We start from the raw sequence: 19,545 nt of genomic DNA, 5'->3' as shown, positions 1-19,545 counted from the left end.
GGACTTCAACGGGCAGTGGCCTTGGAAGGGACCCAGGGCACAGGCTGGGAATTCCGGTGAACAAGGGGGCACGCCCAGTGGGGAGAGGAGGAAGGATATTAGCCACTTAAAACAAGGATGTCCAGGAGCCCTCAGATTCAGAACTTGAAACTAGAACCAACCCATGCTGGGAAGGAGGAAGTGTCACGTACACGGAGAATTCAGCACCGTCAGAGCTGGAAGCTTCTGTCATGACACAGCTGACCCCTGTCCTGCCCCCATCTTACAGATGGGGATGCTGAGGCTCAGGGAGGAGAAGCAGGACCTGCCTGGCGCCCCCGACGCCTCTCCATCTCTGTGTGTCTCCGCCTCTCCCCATCCCCCAGCGCTCCCAGCTCCGCTTGCTCGCAGCACTTGGCCAAACTCAGGAGCCGGTGTCAGTGGCCGCCAACATTTTAGATTCCCGAGAGCCCAGTTCTAAAGGGGGCGACACAGAGCAGCTGGCCTGCAGCAATGGAATACTTATTTGGCCATAAAAAAGGAATGCAGTACTGACTCATGCTACAACCAGATGAACCTCACAAGCATGAACCTTATTTCCCCACTTAGCAGTGAAAGAGGACACACAAAAGGCCACACAGCGTATGATTCCATTTATACGAAATGTCCAGAATGAGCAAATCCATAGAGACAGAGAGCAGACTGGGGGGTGCCAGGGGCCGGGGGATAGTTAATGGCTCGTAGGCACAGGGTTTCTTTTGGGGGTGATGAAAACATTCTAAAATTGACTGTAGACTTCAAGTGGGCGAAGTGTGCCGCATGTGAATTATATCTCAATGAGGCTGTTTTAAAATATCCCTAAGCTATTTTTAAAAACCAAAAAGCAAAGAACCACTGCACTATCGCTCCATCGATATAAAGAGCAAAAAGTGAGGTGCTCACCTGTGCAGGTTCACGGTCAGCTACCGGGAATGCTGACTAGGAGGGAGCAGGAGGGAGCTCTTGGGGCTGAGGATGTTCTGCCCTTGCTCTGGGTTTGGGGTCACGGGTGTGTTCAGTCTGTGAAAGATCATCTCACCGCCCCTGTCCCTTTTCCCCATGCACATGACAGTCGCCCCACACTGGCACAGGCCCCCATCCTCCCCTCCTTCCTTGTGAGTGGGAAGCAGCCACAGGAGGAAACAGAAAACCCAGAGCCCCCAGGATGGGAACAGGTCAAGTTAAAGGGGCCACGTGGAGCTTGAGAGGGGATGTGGGGAGAACGGAAAGGAAGCGAGCAGCTGCTAGTTGGCAGGAGACCCCCAAGCCCTCTCTGGCTTTCACTGGCCAGGGGTCTTGGCTACTGCTAACTCTTCCTCAGCCTTAGTCTCCTCATCTGTGAAGTGGGCACAGCCTCTGGAGTCAGACTTGGGTTCTACCAGCTCTGCTACCTGGGACAAGTGACTTAGCCTCTCTGAGCCTCCGTTCGCTCCTCTACACACAGGAGCCTCGTGCGGCTGTCACTCTCAGCACGGTGCCTGGCGAAGAGCAAGGGCTCCATGGATGGAGGCCTTCAGGCATCCGAGAGCACGGGGACAGGACTCTCGTCTCCACAGCACCACAGCCTCAAGGCCTCACACAGCTGAGGGCTGCGCAGGGGCTCAAAACACGGCGTGTGGACCGAACAGCTGAGCAGAAGGGACGGCGGGTGTGGGCAGGGCACCTGGCCCCCAGGCTCTGCTCCTTCCCCAGCCATCCACACCCTTTGGTGCCCCCAGGAGTCAGTCTGCAGATCCTTGGAGAGCATCACAACCCCGCTCTGCCTCGCCGAGTCCTGGATGGGGCTCTCAGAGGAGCTTTGTCCCAGGGCTGCTGGAAGGACCACATTTGGGGACACGCCTGGGAAGTAGATCTGATTAATTCCCCAGGAGGGAAGAGAGGCCAAAAATGGGGATGCTGCAGGTTCTGGGGGCACTGGGAGACATCCGGTCCCCATGCCTGTGAAGGTGGCAAGAAGGGTCCCCCGGCACTATGACATCCTACAAAGGGCCAGAGGGACCCTGGCTGACTTGGGAGGGAGAGCAGACAGCAAGGTCCCAGGAGGAGGATAGAGGCAGAAGGACCTCGAAGAGCCTGACTGTGTGTCTGGAGGAGAAAATTAACAACAAAGAAGAGGTCTGACCGCCCAGAGGTGAGGCAGGTGCCAGGAATCGAACTGGGGACACAGTGTCTTTGGGTCCTGGCCGCACAGCCCCTGGCAGGTCTGTGCAGGTGTCTTTGAAGGCTAGCTGCCTTTCTCCAGAAGCTAGAACCACACTGTCCCTCACCACGGGCACCTTAGTGACTCCCCAAGCCTCAGTTTCCTCATCTGTGAATTGCATACAGACCAAGCAGCACCCCCCAATATCAGAGGGGAAGTGAAGTCAAGTACACCTGGGGGCCGGTCCAGGCTCTGCTCCTGACCAGGCATGTGGCCCTGGGTGAGCCACTGCATGTCCCAGAGCCTTGATTTCTCATCTGTAAAATGGGGATTGTGGGAATATCCCAGCAGGACCATGGGGTTAATGAAATGATTGAATGAGATAAACACAGGTAAGGTGCTTAGCATAATGCCTGACACGCAGTGAGACTGTCATTTTAAAATGATGATGGTGATAATTATAGCAGCAGCAGCAGCTGACCTTCTATGTGCTCCCAAGGTGTCAGGTACTGTTCTGAGAGCCCTACATTATTATCCTACAAGGTAAGAACATAGTTCCACCTTACAGATGAGGAAACCGAGGCAGAGAGCTGAAGAAATGTCTTATTGCTAAGAACAATACCCCTTAGGTGGCACCTGGAAGCTCTAGCCCGGGAGCAGCTTCTCCTAAGGGGCGTGGGGAGGGGACCAGGACCTTCCTGCCAGGATTTTTTGTGCAAAGGCATGGGGATGGGAGAACCACCTGGTGCCAAGCAGGGAATTCTTGGGAATTCCCTGGCCGTCCAGTGGTTAGGACTCAGTGCTTTCACTGTCATGGCCTGGGTTCAATCCCTGGTTGAGGAACTAAGATCCTGCAAGCCACGTGGTGCAGCCCCCCCCCCCCCAAAAAAAAAGCAGGGAGAGAGAGTAGACAGCAGAAGCAAGAAGAACTACAATCCTGCAGCCTGTGGAACAAAAACCACATTCACAGGAAGACAGACAAGATGCAAAGGCAGAGGACTATGTACCAGATGAAGGAACAAGATAAAACCCCAGAAAAACAGCTAAATGAAGTGGAGATAGGCAACCTTCCAGAAAAAGAATTCAGAGTAATGCTAGTGAAAATGACCCAGGACCTCGGAAAAACAATGGAGGCAAAGATCGAGAATATGTAAGAGATGTTTAACAAAGACCTAGAAGAAATAAAGAACAAACAAACAGAGATGAACAATACAATAACTGGAATGAAAACTACACTAGAAGGAATCAATAGCAGAATAACTGAGGCAGAAGAACAGATAAGTGACCTGGAAGACAGAAGGGTGGAATTCACTGCTGCGGAAGAGAAAAAGAAAAAAAGAATGAAAAGAAATGAAGACAGCCTAAGAGACCTCTGGGAAAACATTAAACGCAACAACATTCGCATTATAGGGGTCCCAGAAGGAGAAGAGAGAGAGAAAGGACCAGAGAAAATATTTGAAGAGATTATAGTCGAAAACTTCCCCAACATGGGAAAGTTTTTAGCCACCCAAGTCCAGGAAGTGCAGAGAGTCCCATACAGGATAAACCCAAGGAGAAACACACTGAGACATACAGTAATCAAATTTGCAAAAATAAAGACAAAGAAAAGTTATTGAAAGCAGCAAGGGAAAAATGACAAATAACATACAAGGGAACTCCCATAAGGTAAACAGCTGATTTCTCAGCAGAAACTCTACAAGCCAGAAGGGAGTGGCATGATATACTTAAAGTGATGAAAGGGAAGAACCTACAACCAAGATTACTCTACCTGGCAAGGATTTCATTCAGATTCGAGGGAGAAATCAAAAGCTTTACAGACAAGCAAAAGCTAAGAGAATTCAGCACCCCCAAACCAGCTCTACAACAAATGCTAAAGGAACTTCTCTAAGTGGGAAACACAGGAGAAGAAAAGGACCTACAAAAACAAACCCCAAACAATTAAGAAAATGGTCATAGGAACATACATATCAATAATTACCTTAAACGTGAATGGATTAAATGCTCCAACCAAAAGACACTGAAGGCTCGCTGAATGGATACAAAAACAAGACCCATATATGTGCTGTCTACAAGAGACTCACTTCAGAGCTAGGGACACATACAGACTTAAAGTGAGGGGATGGAAAAATATATTCCATGCAAATGGAAATCACAAGAAAGCTGGAGTAGCAATGCTCATATCACATAAAATAGACTTTAAAATAAAGAATGTCACAAGAGACAAGGAAGGACACTACATAATGATCAAGGGATCAATCCAAGAAGAAGATATAACAATTATAAATATATATGCACCCAACATAGGTGCACCTCAATGCATAAGGCAACTGCTAACAGCTATAAAAGAGGAAATCGACAGTAACACAATAATAGTGGGGGACTTTAACACCTCACTTTTACACCAGTGGACAGATCATCCAGACAGAAAATTAATAAGGAAACACAAGCTTTAAATGACACAATAGGCCAGATAGATTTGATTGATATTTATAGGACATTCCATCTGAAAACAGCAGATAACACTTCCTTCTCAAGTGCGCATGGAACATTCTCCAGGATAGATCACACCTTGGGTCACAAATCAAGCCTCAGTAAATTTAAGAAAATTGAAATCATATCAAGCATCTTTTCTGACCACAACATTATGAGATCAGAAATCAATTACAGGGGAAAAAATGTACAAAACACAAACACATGGAGGCGAAACAATGTTACTAAATAACCAAGAGATCACTGAAGAAATCAAAGAGGAAATCAAAAAATACCTAGAGACAAATGACAATGAAAACACGATGATCCAAAGCCTGTGGGATGCAGCAAAAGCAGTTCTAAGAGGGCAGTTTATAGCTATACAAGCCTACCTCAAGAAACAAGAAAAATCTCAAATAAACAATCTAACCTTACACCTAAAGGAACTAGAGAAAGAAGAACAAACAAAACCCAAAGTTAGCAGAAGGAAACAAATCATAAAGACCAGAGCAGAAATAAATGAAATAGAAACAAAGAAAACAATAGCAAAGATCAATAAAACTAAAAGCCGGTTCTTTGAGAAGATAAACAAAATTGATAAACCATTAGCCAGACTCATCAAGAAAAAGAGGGAGAGGACTCAAATCAACAAAATTAGAAATGAAAAAGGAGAAGTTACAACAGACACCACAGAAATACAAAGCATCCTAAGAGACTACTACAAGCAACTCTATGCCAATAAAATGGACAACCTGGAAGAAATGGACAAATTCTTAGAAAGGGATAACCTTCCAAGACAGAACCAGGAAGAAATAGAAAATGTGAACAGACCAATCACAAGTAATGAAATTGAAACTGTGATTAAAAATCTTCCAAGAAACAAAAGTCCAGGACCAGATGCCTTCACAGGTGAATTCTATCAAACATTTAGAGAAGAGCTAACAGCCATCCTTCTCAAACTCTTCCAAAAAATTGCAGAGGAAGGAACACTCCCAAACTCATTCTATGAGGCCACCATCACCCTAATATCAAAACCAGACAGATACTACAAAAAAAGAAAATTACAGACCAATATAACTGATGAATATAGATGCAAAAATCCTCAACAAAATCCTAGCAAACAGAATCCAACACCACATTAAAAGGATCATATGCCACGATCAAGTGGGATTTATCCCAGGAATGCAAGGATTCTTCAATATACACAAATCAATCAATGTAATACACCATATTAACAAATTGAAGGAGAAAAACCATATTATCATCTCAATAGATGCAGAAGAAGCTTTTGACAAAATTCAACACCCATTTATGATAAAAACTCTCCAGAAAGTGGGCATAGAGGGAACCTATCTCAACATAATAAAGGCCATATACAACAAACCCACAGCAAACATCCTGCTAAATGGTGAAAAACTGAAAGCATTTCCTCTAAGATCAGGAACAAGACAAGGATGTCCACTCTCGCCACTATTACTCAACATAGTTTTGGAAGTCCTAGCCACGGCAATCAAGAAGAAAAATAAAAGGAATACAAATTGGAAAACAGGAAGTAAAACTGTCACTGTTTGCAGATGACATGATACTATATATAGAGAATCCTAAAGATGCCACCAGAAAACTACTAGAGCTAATCAATGAATCTGGTAAAGTTGCAGGATACAAAATTAATGCACAGAAAAGTTGCCAGATACAAAATTAATGCACAGAAATCTCTTGCATTCTTATACACTAATGATGAAAAATCTGAAAGAGGAATTAAGGAAACGCTCTCATTTACCACTGCAGCAAAAAGAATAAACTTCCTAGGAATAAACCTACCTAGGGAGACAAAAGACCTGTATGCAGAAAACTATAAGACACTGATGAAAGAAATTAAAGACGATACCAACAGATGGCAGATGGAGAGATATACCATGTTCTTGGATTGGAAGAATCAATATTGTGAAAATGACTATACTACCCAAAGTAATCTACAGATTCAATACAATCTCTATCAAATTACCAATAGCATTTTTTACAGAGCTAGAACAAAAAGTCTTAAAATTTGTATGGAGACACAAAAGACCAAGAATAGCCAAAACAGTCTTGAGGGAAAAAAACAGAGCTGGAGGAATCAGACTCCCTGACTTTAGACTATACTACAAAGCTACAGTAATCAAGACAACATGGTCCTGGCACAAAAACAGAAATATAGATCAGTGGAACAAGATAGAAAGCCCAGAGATAAACCCACGAATCTATGGTCAACTAATCTATGACAAAGGAGGCAAGTATATACAATGGAGAAAAGACAGTCTCTTCAATAAGTGGTGCTGGGAAAACTGGACAGCTACACGTAAAAGAATGAAATTAGAACACTCCCTAACACCATACACAAAAATAAACTCAAAATGGATTAAAGACCTAAAAATAGGACAGGACACTATAAAACTCTTAGAGGAAAACATAGCAAAAATACTCTGACATAAAACACAGCAAGATCTTTTCTGACCCACCTCCTAGAGCAATGGAAATAAAAACAAAAGTAAACAAATGGGACCTAATAAAACTTAAAAGCTTTTGTACAGCAAAGGAAACCATAAACAAGACGAAAAGACAATCCTCAGAATGGGAGAAAATATTTGCAAACAATTCAATGGACAGAGGATTAATCTCCAAAGTATATAAACAGCTCATTCAGCTCAATATTAAAAAAAACAACCCAATCAAAAAATGGGCAGAAGACCTAAATAGACATTTCTCCAAAGAAGACACACAGATGGCGGAGAAGCACATGAAAAGCTGCTCAACATCACTAATTATTAGAGAAATACAAATCAAAACTACAATGAGGTATCACCTCACACCACTTAGAATGGGCGTCATCAAAAAAATCTACAAACAACAAATGCTGGAGAGGGTGTGGAGAAAAGGGAACCCTCTTGCATTGTTGGTGGGAATGTAAATGATACAGCCACTATGGAGAACAGTATGGAGGTTACTCCAAAAACTACAAATAGAACTACCATATGACCCAGTAATCCCACGACTGGGCATATACCCAGAGAAAACCATAATTCAAATAGACATGTGGGCTTCCCTGGTGGCACAGTGGTTGGGAGTCTGCCTGATGATGCAGGGGATGCGGGTTCGTGCCCCGGTCTGGGAGGATCCCACGTGCCATGGAGTGGCTGGGTCCGTGGGCCATGGCCGCTGAGCCTGCGTGTCCGGAGCCTGTGCTCCGCAACGGGAGAGGCCACAGCAGTGAGAGGCCCATGTACCGCAAAAAAAAAAAAAAGACACATGCACCCCAATATTTATTGCAGCCCTATTTACAATAACCAGGTCATGGAAGCAACCTAAATGCCCATCAACAGATGAATGGATAAAGAAGATGTGGTACATATATACAATGGAATACTACTCAGCCATAAAAAGGAATGAAATTGGGTCATCTGTAGAGACGTGGATGGATCTAGAGACTGTCATACAGAGTGAAGTCAGAAAGAGAAAAACAAATATTGTATATTAACGCATATATGTGAAACCTAAAAAATGGTACAGATGAACCAGTTTGCAGGGCAGAAATTGAGACACAGATGTAGAGAACAAACGTATGGACACAAAGCGGGGAAAGCGGCGGGGGTGGTGTGATGAATTGGGCAATTGGGATTGACATGTATACACTGATGTGTGTAAAATGGATAACTATTAAGAACCTGCTGTATAAAGAAATAAATGAAAAAATACAAAAAGAAAGCAGGGAACTCTTGGCGCTTCTCAAACATGAACGTGCACACGAATCCTGGGGATCGTGGTAAAATGCAGGTTCTGATTCAATAGTCCTGTAAAGGCCAGTTTCAGTCTCATTTTTCCTTCTTCCCCTCCCACCCCCAGGTGCCCATGGGGCTGGTTGAACCAACTCAGCCAAAGGCCTCCCTGCCACCCGTGGGAACAGCTCTGCTTCACCCTGAGCCCAGGGCCGGGGCCGGAGCTGATACACGGTGGCCAGTGGTCCAGCGATGCTGCCCCAGTGACCAGCGGGGAGGGGTCTACCCATGAGGGGTCCAGGGGCACACAGCTTCTGTGGGTTTACAACTTTCCCCCTTGAGTCCCCCTCGTGTTTCCTGTGCCAGGCTGAGTACTCTGTGAGCTCAGCCATGTTTAATCACCCTCACATCCCAATGATGGGTGACGCCAATGACCCCCCATTTTACAGGCAAGAAAATGAGGCCCAGAGAGGTGAAGTGACTAAGCCATCATCACACAGCTAGTAGAAGAGCTTTGAATCCGGCTCTCACCACCCCCTTGCACTTCCTCACACTTGCTATTTCCTTCAAGTTGTGTTTTTTAATTTAAAGAGAGAGAACGAGAGAGATCTTCATGAGGCATCTGATCCCACCCAGCCCCGAGAGGCCCCATCGGGGACCCAGAAAGAGGGCAAGACAAGTGTCCAGCCCACAAAGGAAGGAAAGATGAAAAAACCACGAAGGAGGGTGGGCCGGGCACTTCCTCCTGCCTTGCGGTGTGGGTTGGTTTCCGGCGGCTTTGAGGCTCAGCTCAACTGCAAAGTTCTCTCTGCAAGTCTGGGGAGGATTCTCAGCCTGGAGCCCCGGCCTCCCTGCTCTCTGCTGGCCCAGGGCTTCACAGCTCAAGGAAAGACACGGGGCTCTCTCCTCTGCGGGCCGCATGCCCTACCCTCCCAGACCCCCTCCCTGCACTTAGTGTTGAGCTTGTGATGGTTAAACAGCAGGGCAACTAGGGGCCCACAGGAGCTCATGAAGGAAGGAGCACGTCTCATCTAGCCCGTGTCTTGGCAGGCAGTGCCGAGCCGCTCAAAGGGCAGCCTGGACAGCAGTGGCAGCAGCACCAGGGAGCTTGTGAGAAGTGGAGGGTCTTGGCTGGGCCCAACCAGCTGACTCAGAACCTGCATTTCACCTCGATCCCCAGGATCTGTACGCAAGTCTGTGTTTGAGAAGCTCTGAGAATTCCCTACTTGCACCAGGCGGTTCTCTCATCCACATGCCTTTGCACAACAGATTCCGGCAGGAAAGCCCCGGTCCCCCCGCCCCCGGACAAATGCCTCTTCCAAAAGCTGAGGCAGCATCAGCGACCTGATTCCTCCCCGCACGCGCTTCCCGCCCCGCCCCCCACTGCTGCTCCATGCCCGGCCCGGCCGCACCCCAATACCGGTCATGTACTCATTACAGGGGGAGCGACAGGTACTGCAGCACCTTCCAGGTGGCAGACCCTGTTCTGCGTGCTGGCTTCAGCAGCGATGCGAAAGACATGATCCCTCCTGGGGTTCCAGTGGGGGAAATGATAGAGACAGAAAACGGAGGGACTTCCCCGGTGGTCCAGGGGTTAAGACTCTGCCTTCCAGTGCAGGAGGCGTGGGTTCGGTCCCTGTTTGGGGAACTCAGATCCCATATGCCGTGGGGTGTGGCCAAAAACTTAAGAAAGAAAATGACACTTAAGAGTTAATGGTATCAAAGTCACACTGGCTAAAGAAGGAAAACAACACACTTTTTAAAAAAAAGAAAAAAAAGAAAAGAAAACGGAGCATCTCAGGCAGTGAGAAGTGCTTCGCAGACACATCGAGCACATCGGGGATGGATGAGACCGCAGGCAGCTGGTGCAAGTCTCCGTGGGCTGGTCTGGGAACGGCCTCACGGTGAAGGTGACACGTGAGCACAGACCCGTGGGAGGCGAGTGCTCAACCCCAGGGGACACCTGGCAACGTCTGGAGACAGTTCTGGCTGTCGCACTGGGAAAAGGTGCTACAGGCAGCCAGGGATGCGGTTCCACATCCTACAACATACATGACAGGCCCCCCCCCACCCCAACAAGAGTGACCCAGCTCCAAGCGCCCGTGGAAAGCCTACTCTGGCTTCTAAAAGCATTTTAGAAAGAAGGAACGGTGCGTGCTAGAGCCCTGAGGCAGGAACAGGAAGAACGTCCACGCGGCTGGAACAGAAGGAGTAAAAGGCAGATGGTCAGGAGATCGGAGGGGTGGTGGGCGCAGGGCTCTGCAGGACACGCACTGACCAGGCGGCCCTGACTTTCTTCTCCTCGGCGAGACGGAGCAGCCTTAGCAGAGGACTGCCATTTTCGGAGTCTCCCCCCCACCATGCATCACTGTGGGTCTATACGAGGGCAGGGCAGGGAGAACAGGAGCAGGAGGTCTTGGGGGGGTGTGGCTGCTACGATAACTAACCCAGGTGAGAGCTGATGGCAGCCTGGATGGGAGGTCCGGGGTGGGGGGCGACGGGGGCTTTGCCCTGGGATGTGTTAAGCGTGAGATGCCTTTGGGACATCAAGGGGACGGGCAGGGGCTAGGTGAGTCTGGAGTTCAGAGGAGATGGCCCGGCCGGAGATACAAATTAGACAGTTAATATCCAGGTGGTATGTTGAGCCAGCACTGAGTCTTTTATTTCGGGTCCTTCCTACAGCCAAGGCGGGCCTCCGTGATCTGCCCCCAACTCTCCCGTCCTCTCATCACTCGGGCTGATGGAGCTCGGTCCCACCTCCGCCTGGAGCATCCTTCCCTCTTCCCTCCACACACCGGCCCTTTCTTTCCATTCTGCTCTCAGCCTCAGGGCGGCCACCTCAGGGGGGCCTTCACGACCACCTGTCCCAAGGTCCTTCTCCACGTGGTGGTCCCAAGGGATGCACCCTCTCTGCCCCGTTTCCTTCGTCACTGTATATAACAAGCTGGCTTATATGCTAGTTACCTCGCTCACACTCACATGCACACACCTGAACAGAAGCCCCCCCCGAGGGGCAGAGGGAGCCTCACTTCTCATTCGGTCTCCTCGGCACTAGAACCTGCCATGGAAGGTCTTAACACCTGTTTTTGTAAAGCAAGGACTGAGTCAAGTATTAATAGTCCTGGGAAAAGAATCTGTTAAAAAAAATTTTTTTATGTGAGTCCCCTAAACCTAGGACCATTTAGGGAGCTTCTTCCTGATCTGGGGGACACCTGGGCACCCTTTCACACCAAACTGATGCCTTCATGGGTCCCCGTCTCACATCTGACCTCACACGGTCCCCTGAGCAGGTGTGAGAGCCCCGGGGCCACTCTCACCTGCTGTTTCCTGGGCAGTTTTACAAGTAACTGCGGGTTTTTCTTTTTAAGTGAATGTGTATCACCCTAGCTGAGGCTTTAAAGGAAGTCCTTGTAAACTCCTGGAATACGTTAAATACTGACAGTGAAACAGCCTCACCATCTAGGTGGGGCCTCAGTTCTTTCACTGTTGTGAGTACATCTTAAAAAAAGAAAAAGTAAATCCTCAGTTATTTGACGGGTTAAAAAACAAAGCGACTGGGTTAAAAAGTGACTTCACTTGGGGAAAAGCGATGTGATCACAGTGGTTCAGGGCTCTGGCTATTCCAACAGTCAGCCCTGCTGTGGGACCTTAACCTTCTTAGCCTCAGTTTCTTCATCTGACAAATGGGGTAATGGTGTGAACTTCATACCGAGACCCTCGAGACCACACAGCTAACAGCTAACCTCTCACTGGATAAAGCCGTGAGAGGCACGGCCGCGGGATGCAAAACAAGCCCTGGAGTCAGGACTTTTGCTGACATCACAATGCTGCTCGGCACTTTGGTGGCGCTGGACAGTGGGCAGCTGCGTCCTTTTTCTTCCCCGTGTACATCTGTGGTTGCGTTCATCCCGGGAATCACTCCACATGTGGTGGCTCGATGCAGCTAAAAATATTTTTGTAATGCAGCTCTATCTAATCAGGCATCCTCCCTGGCCCCATCACTAGATTTGAAGGATTCCATCGCATCTATTTCTGGGGGTTGGAGAGCCTGCCAGGGCACTATCAGGAAGTCAAAGGCTGCTGTTTAAAACATTTGATGCTCAAGGGACCCCATTAAAGAAAGGAGAAGTGCAAGAAACCAGTACTGTATTTTCTTCACTGCCTAAAATCAGCATCGTTTAACAAGCTTATTTATGGAAGGTCTTCCCTGTTCGAAGAAAAGCTTTTGAGGACAGAAGTCTCTGCATATTAGGTGCTCAATTAATGAGTCAGATGAACATTTTCTATCCAAGCATTTTTCATCAAGAGGCCTCAGAACAGAGTGCTTTGTGATCAGGGTGGATTCAGGTTTGGGGGGTCCAGAAACACATATAATCTGGGGGACCCTCTTAAAGAAAAAGAATTCAGCATTAGGAATTCTTCAAAAAGTCAGTTGCTGGTGCTTGTAAGGAACCCATACAGAGTGGGGCCCTGACGCGCTGGCTTTGAAAGCCTCAGGGTAAACTCACCCCTGGATGTCCTTACATGATTTTTCAGAAAAAGAGGGGACAGGACCAGATATGGGTAGGAAGTGGTGGGTTAAAATTAAAAACAATTTTCGCAATTTTTACCCCATAGGATTTTTTTAAAAGCTACATTCAACTTATTGAAGTCATAAGTTCAGAAACCTGGGCTTCCCTGGTGGTGCAGTGGTTAAGAATCCACCTGCCAATGAAGGGGACACGGGTTCGAGCCCTGGTCCGGGAAGATCCCACATGCCGTGGAGCAACTAAGCCCATGCGCCACAACTACTGAGCCTGTGCTCTAGAGCCCGTGAGCGACAACTACTGAGCCCGTGTGCCACAACTACTGAAGCCCGTGTGCCTAGAGCCCGTGCTCTGCAACAGAGAGGCAACTGCAGTGAGAAGCCTGCGCGCCACAACGAAGAGTAGCTCCCGCTCGCCGCAACTGGAGAAAGCCCACGCGCAGCAACGAAGACCCAGTGCAGCCAAAAATAAATAAATAAAATAAATAAATTCAGAAACCCAATTCTTCATTAAACTTTTAAACACAACGTACAAGTCCTACTAGTCTATGTATAAATGCTGCAGGTGTAAATGGTCACTTTTAAGGGGCTTTCTGCGCTGGAAGTATTCCAAAGTCCCCCCATGGGACCCTAGTAACCTCTCAGGCACCTTTGTTCTCTGAGAGGGAGGGGGGCAGAGGGGGCCACATCCCACACCCCTCCCAGACTGGGGTACTGGGGACCTTGCTCAGGGGACCCCAGTCAACGACTTTCACAAATCTTGACACTAAAGAAACAAAGCTCTTTTCTATGCTCCAAAACCACAGCGTGGCCCAGGGACTCCTGGATGTTCCCCTGGACATGCCCAGGGATCAGAGAGGTTGAAGGCCCAGCCTGGGGTCACACAGGAAACCCTTTGCAGAACGGGGACCAGATCACAGGCCAGGGCCGCTCATCCCTTCTGCCCAGGGAGAACGTGCAGGAAAACCTAGGAGGACTGGAAAAACCGCCCCATCGCCCTTCTCCAGGCCCTGGAGGGTGGACTAGAATTAGGCAAAGCAGTTCCAGGGCACTGGGAAGAGGCCCTTCCTGCAGACCTGTTTGCATAAGCGCTGCAGTCGAGTGGTGTTACCTCCTTCCTGCACGCTGGGCCAGGCTATCACTGTGTATAGCTGACACTACCTGCCCAGCAGAGACTGCAGCCACTGCAGCAGGCGCTGTGGTGTTGGGAATGATACCCCGCATCCCAGGACAGTAAGGGCGGAGGGTCCTCAGAGAGCAGAACAGGGAGACCGAGGCCCTCACGGGACACTCGCAAGTCAAAGCCATGCCCCCAGCTTCCTTACAGAAGGATCTCAGCACCGGCTTCAAATCAGCTCCTCCACTTATGAGCTGTGTGACCAGGAGCCAGGTACGTGACCTCCCCGAGCCTCACCTTCACGTGTCCAACGGGGAGAACAGGTGTTCCTACCACTACCTGTGGGGTTGTATAAGGCGGAAGTAACAGGCTGTGCAGCATAAAATGTGCTGAAACAATAGCTTCTACCTGTGAACAGTCCCCACGTGCGGGGCCCAGATAAATTCCTCTACCCGGAATATACAAACCCTGTGAGGGAAAGACTACAAACAACAACAGGTCCCATCTATACCATGCTCGATGGACTACAGAGAACTCCTCTAGTCAATACGCTCACTCACTTGTTCCTCACTCCTTTGCTCTCTCATTCATTCGTTCAATCAATCAACTCCTCCCAGAGCATCGACCCTGTTACAAGCCCTGGACTCAGCACTAGAGCCAGGGGAACAGACCCAGTTCCTGCCCCGCAAGGGGCCGATAGTCTGTTGCAGGGGATGGGTGGCTGGAAGGGGAGCAGTTACAACTCTGGGCTGGGGCACCCCCAGGAGGAGTCTGTGGGGGTTAGGAGGCAGGAGGGTGTCTTGGAGGAGGTGGTGTCCACACTGAGACCTCAGCAAAGCAAAACCCAGCAGCTGAAGACCCTGGTGGACCCCAGCTAAAGGGCATGGACATGACATTGACTGGGGAGCCCCCGAGGGCTCGGGAGCAGGGGCTGCTCCCTGGGTCCAGGTAGATATAATCAGGGCTTGCTTGAGGGCAGGGGTGGAAAGGGCAATGCATATGGTGCTCCCAGGGGTGGGTGTGCAGGAGATACGTAAGTGGGGTGCAGGGTGGCGGGCACAGTCACCAGCTCAAACCTTCCCAAGTCCTGGCTTGACCTACGAGGCATGGGAAATAGGAGGCTGCACATGGACCTCTCAGCACCTGGGGGTGGACAGCAGCACCTAGCCAAGCCTGGAGGGCAAACAGGGTGCCACCCCCAGATTCTAGGCACCTCACCAAGACTGCCCATGACAGGTAAAAATGCAGAGTCCCAGGCCCCACTACGGTCCCGTGAATCAAAACCTGTGCTTTAGCAAGATACCCGGGTGATTTGCACGTACACGCATGCTGGGAAAGAACCAGTGTAGACTATTCACAATAGCAAGACATGGAAACAGCCTAAATGTCCATCAACAGATGAATGGATAAAGAAGATGTGGTATATACACAATGAATACTACTCAACCATAAAAATGAATGAAATAATGCCATTTGCAGCAACATGGGTGGACCTAGAGATTATCATATTAAGCGAAGTAAGTCAGAAAAAGACAAATACCATATGATATCACTTATATGTGGAATCTAAAACATGACACAAATATACCTATCTACGAAACAGAAACAGACACACAGACATAGAGCACAGACTCGTGGTTGCCAAGGGCGAGGGGGTTGGGAGAGGGAGGGATTGGGAGTTTGGGATTAGCAGATGTAAACTATTATATACAGAATGATTGCAAGGGAAGAGGTAAAGCTGTCACTATATGCAGATGACATGATACTATATATAGAAAACCCTAAGGACTCCACACAAAAATTAGTAGATCTGATAAATGAATTCAGCAAACTAGCAGGATACAAGATTAACATTCAGAAATCAGTTGCATTTCTTTACACTAACAATGAAATATCATTAGAAAGGGAATGTAAAAAAATAATACCTTTTAAAATCACACCAAAAACAACAAACAAACAAAAAAAACCTAGGAATAAACCTGACCAAGGAAGTGGAAAGACTTATACGCTGAGAACTATAAAACATTAATAAAAGAAATTAAAGAAGATTCAAAGAAATGGAAAGATAGCCCATGCTCTTGGAGTAGAAGAATTAATATTGTTAAAAGACCAATACTACCCAAAGCAATCTACAGGTTTAATGTAACCCCTATCAAATTACCCATGACATTTTTCACAGAACTAGAATAATCCAAAAATTTACTTGGAACCATAAAAGACACAGAATTGCCAAAGCAATCCTGAGGGAAAAAAAACAACAACCAGGAGGCATAACTCTCACAGACTTCAGACAATACTACAAAGCTACAGTAATCAAAACGGTTTGGTATTGATACAAAAACAGACAAACAGATCAACGAAACAGAATAGAGAATCAGAAATATACCCACACGCCTATGGTCAATTAATCTTCAACAAAGGATGCAAGAATATAAAATGGGAAAAAGTCTCTTCAGCAAGTGGTGCTGGAAAAGTTGGACAGCTGCATGTAAATCAATGAAGTTAGAATACACCCTCACACCATGCACAAAAATAAACTAAAAAATGGCCTGAAGACTTAAACATAAGACATGACACCATAAGACTAGAAGACAGCATAGGCAAAACATTCTCTGACATAAATCATACTAATGTTTTCTTAGGTCAGTCTCCCAATGCAATAGAAATAAAACAAAAATAAACAAATAGGAACTAATCAAACTTACAAACTTTTTCACAGCAAAGAAAATCATTTAAAAAAAAATGAAAAGACAACCTACGGAATGGGAGAAAATACTTGCAAATGATGTGACCGACAAGGGCTTAATCTCCAAAATATACAAACAGCTCATACAACTCAACAACAAAAAACCAAACAACCCACTCCAAAAATGGGCAGAAGACCTAAACAGACATTTCTCCAAAGAAGACATACACATGGCTAGTAGTTACATGAAAAGCTGCTCAACATCACTAATTATTAGAGAATGCAAATCAAAAGTACAATGAGGTATCACCTCACACCAGTTAGAATGGGCATCCTCAGAAAATATACAAACAACAAATGCTGGAGAGGGTGTGGAGAAAAGGGAACCCTCCTACACTGTTGGCAGGAATGTACGTTGGTGCAGCCACTATGGAAAACAGTATGGAGGTTTCTCAGAAAACTAAAAACAGAATTACAATATGATCCAGCAATCCCATTACTGGGCATGTACCTGGACAAAACTATAATTCAAAAAGATACATACACCCCTATGTTCATAGCAGCACTGTTCACAATAGCCAAGACATGGAAACAACCTAAATGTCCATCAACAGATGAATGGATAAAGAAGATGTGGTACATATATACACTGGGATATTACTCAGCCATATAAAAGAATGAAATGATGCCATTTGCAGCAACATGGATGGACCTAGAGATTACCATACTAAGTGAAGTCAGTCAGAAAGAGAAAGACAAATACCATATGATATCACTTATATGTGGAATCTAAAATATGACACAAATGAACCTATCTACAAAACAGAAACTGACTCACAGACATAGAGAACAGACTTGTGGGTGCCGAGGGAGAGGGAAGGATTGGGAGTTTGGGGTTAGCAGATGCAAACTAGTATATACAGGATGGATAAACAACAAGATCCTACTGTATAGCACAGGGAACTATATCCAATCTCCTAGATAAACCATAATGGAAAAGAATATGAAAAAGAATGTAGGGACTTCCCTGGTGGCGCAGTGGTTAAGACTCCACGATCCCAATGCAGGGGGCCCGGGTCTGATCCTGGTCAGGGAACTAGGTCCCACATATATGCTGCAACTAGGAGTTCACATGCCACAGCTAAGGAGCCCGTGGGCCGCAACTATGGATCCCTCCTGTGCAACCAAATAATAAAATAAAATTTTAAAAAGATCAGAAAATAACTTAAAAAAAGTCTGTATGTATGTGTATAATTGGGTCACTTTGCCATACAGCAGAAATTAACACAACTTTGTAAACCAACTATACTTCAATTAAAAAAATAATGGATAAACAACAAGGTCCTACTGTATAGCACAGGGAACTACATTCAATACCCTGTAATAAACCATAATGAAAAAGAATATATATATGTACAGCTGAATCACTTTGCTGTACAGCAGAAATTAACAGAACATTGTAAATCAGCTATACTTCAATAACATTAAAAAAAAAAAAACAAAAAAACAGTGTAGAGCTCAACGTTTCAGTACATCCTTACAAAAGCCCATGAGGGGCCGCTGGGCGACACAGTCAGGGCTCGGATGCTGGAATCTCAAAGTGGGAGGGGCCTCCACCAGCACTGCCACCTCCTGCTCACACAGCACCTGTGCTCCCCACCTCCACTCCAGCCCGATAATCAACGGCCACTGCTCGGACATCTCAAGGTGGGTCCTCACGACCTCACCAACGGTCGAATGATGACAGTCCTCTTTGCCAAATGCCAAGGAACCCAGCTCGGAGCAGAAGCATCCTGCATGTGCTCATCTTTAATGCTTAAATCAAATCCCAAATGACCACATTCACTTTACGGAGGAGACAGGCTCAGAGAAACAGAACAATTAACCCAAAGTCACACAGCCAGGGATATGGATGATCCAAATATGGTATGTTTCCCAAGTCTGGGTTTTGCCTCTGCTTCCCCCAAGTCTGAAAACACATGTGGAATTTGAACCTGAGACCTCTCACCAAGCCAAGACCCACGGACCCCAGACCCATAATAATGAGAAGCCCAAGGCAGCTTATGATAGGGCTGGGGGCACAGCTTGGTGGAAAATTATCTTGAGGAAGGGGGCCCCGCCTTCATCCCCCCCCAATTGTGAGCTGCATGGTGGTCCCGCCAGCCAGCACAGATATTGCCCACCTGGCACAGAGCATGTGCCCATGAACTTCTAAAGGAATGAAGGCTGCCCTTCACACCTCCATGTTCCAAAATCCAGGTGCACATGTGTCACCTCCCCTGAGACCTGCACCCATTCCTCAGCCCCTGGTCCAAGGAAGCCCTTGGAAATCACTCCACCCTTCACCGCTGCCCTTGGCAGAAGACCCAGCCCTGCTCACTCACAGCTCTGAGAAAAAAACAATTTGCATTTCCAACCCCTGGCTATGGTGACTGGCTCAGCGCTGGGCATGTGACCCCATGAGAGCCAATGAGAAGCCAGAGGAACTTTTGCTGGGCTCTTCACTGGGCTGAGTGAGTGAGATGTGTAGAATTCAAGAAGTCAGTCCTGATTTAATTTACTCCCGCCCTGGATATAATCAAATTGAGACCAGAGGCCATCAGAACCTTGAGCCCACCAGACTCTGAGCTTTGGAAACGGATGCTCTGAGAATATAACGCACTGGATTAACAACATGCCTTTGTTTAGACAGACGAGAGAAAGTGGATAGTTTTTACATGTTGCTTTCCATAAAAATTTGGTTAAATTTTAAGTCCATTTACTAAGAAAAAAACATGCTTCCCTGGACTATTTAAAGGTTTATTTTAAAGTTCCAAGACTGTAACCTTGAGACTCTGA

General features: G+C 47.0%; 1 protein-coding gene across 1 annotated transcript in view; it reads right to left on the bottom strand.

Moving 5' to 3' along the window:
- The window catches only part of TESC (tescalcin), a 62,763-nt gene that overhangs the window by 15,559 nt on the left and 27,659 nt on the right, over positions 1 to 19,545 (bottom strand). The window lies entirely within an intron of this gene.

This window comes from Grampus griseus, assembly GCF_964374135.1.
Source record: "Grampus griseus genome assembly, chromosome: 12".
NCBI lineage: Eukaryota > Metazoa > Chordata > Mammalia > Artiodactyla > Delphinidae > Grampus > Grampus griseus.
Note: the sequence above shows the minus strand (reverse complement) of the source record. Positions and strands in the feature narration are given on the sequence as shown.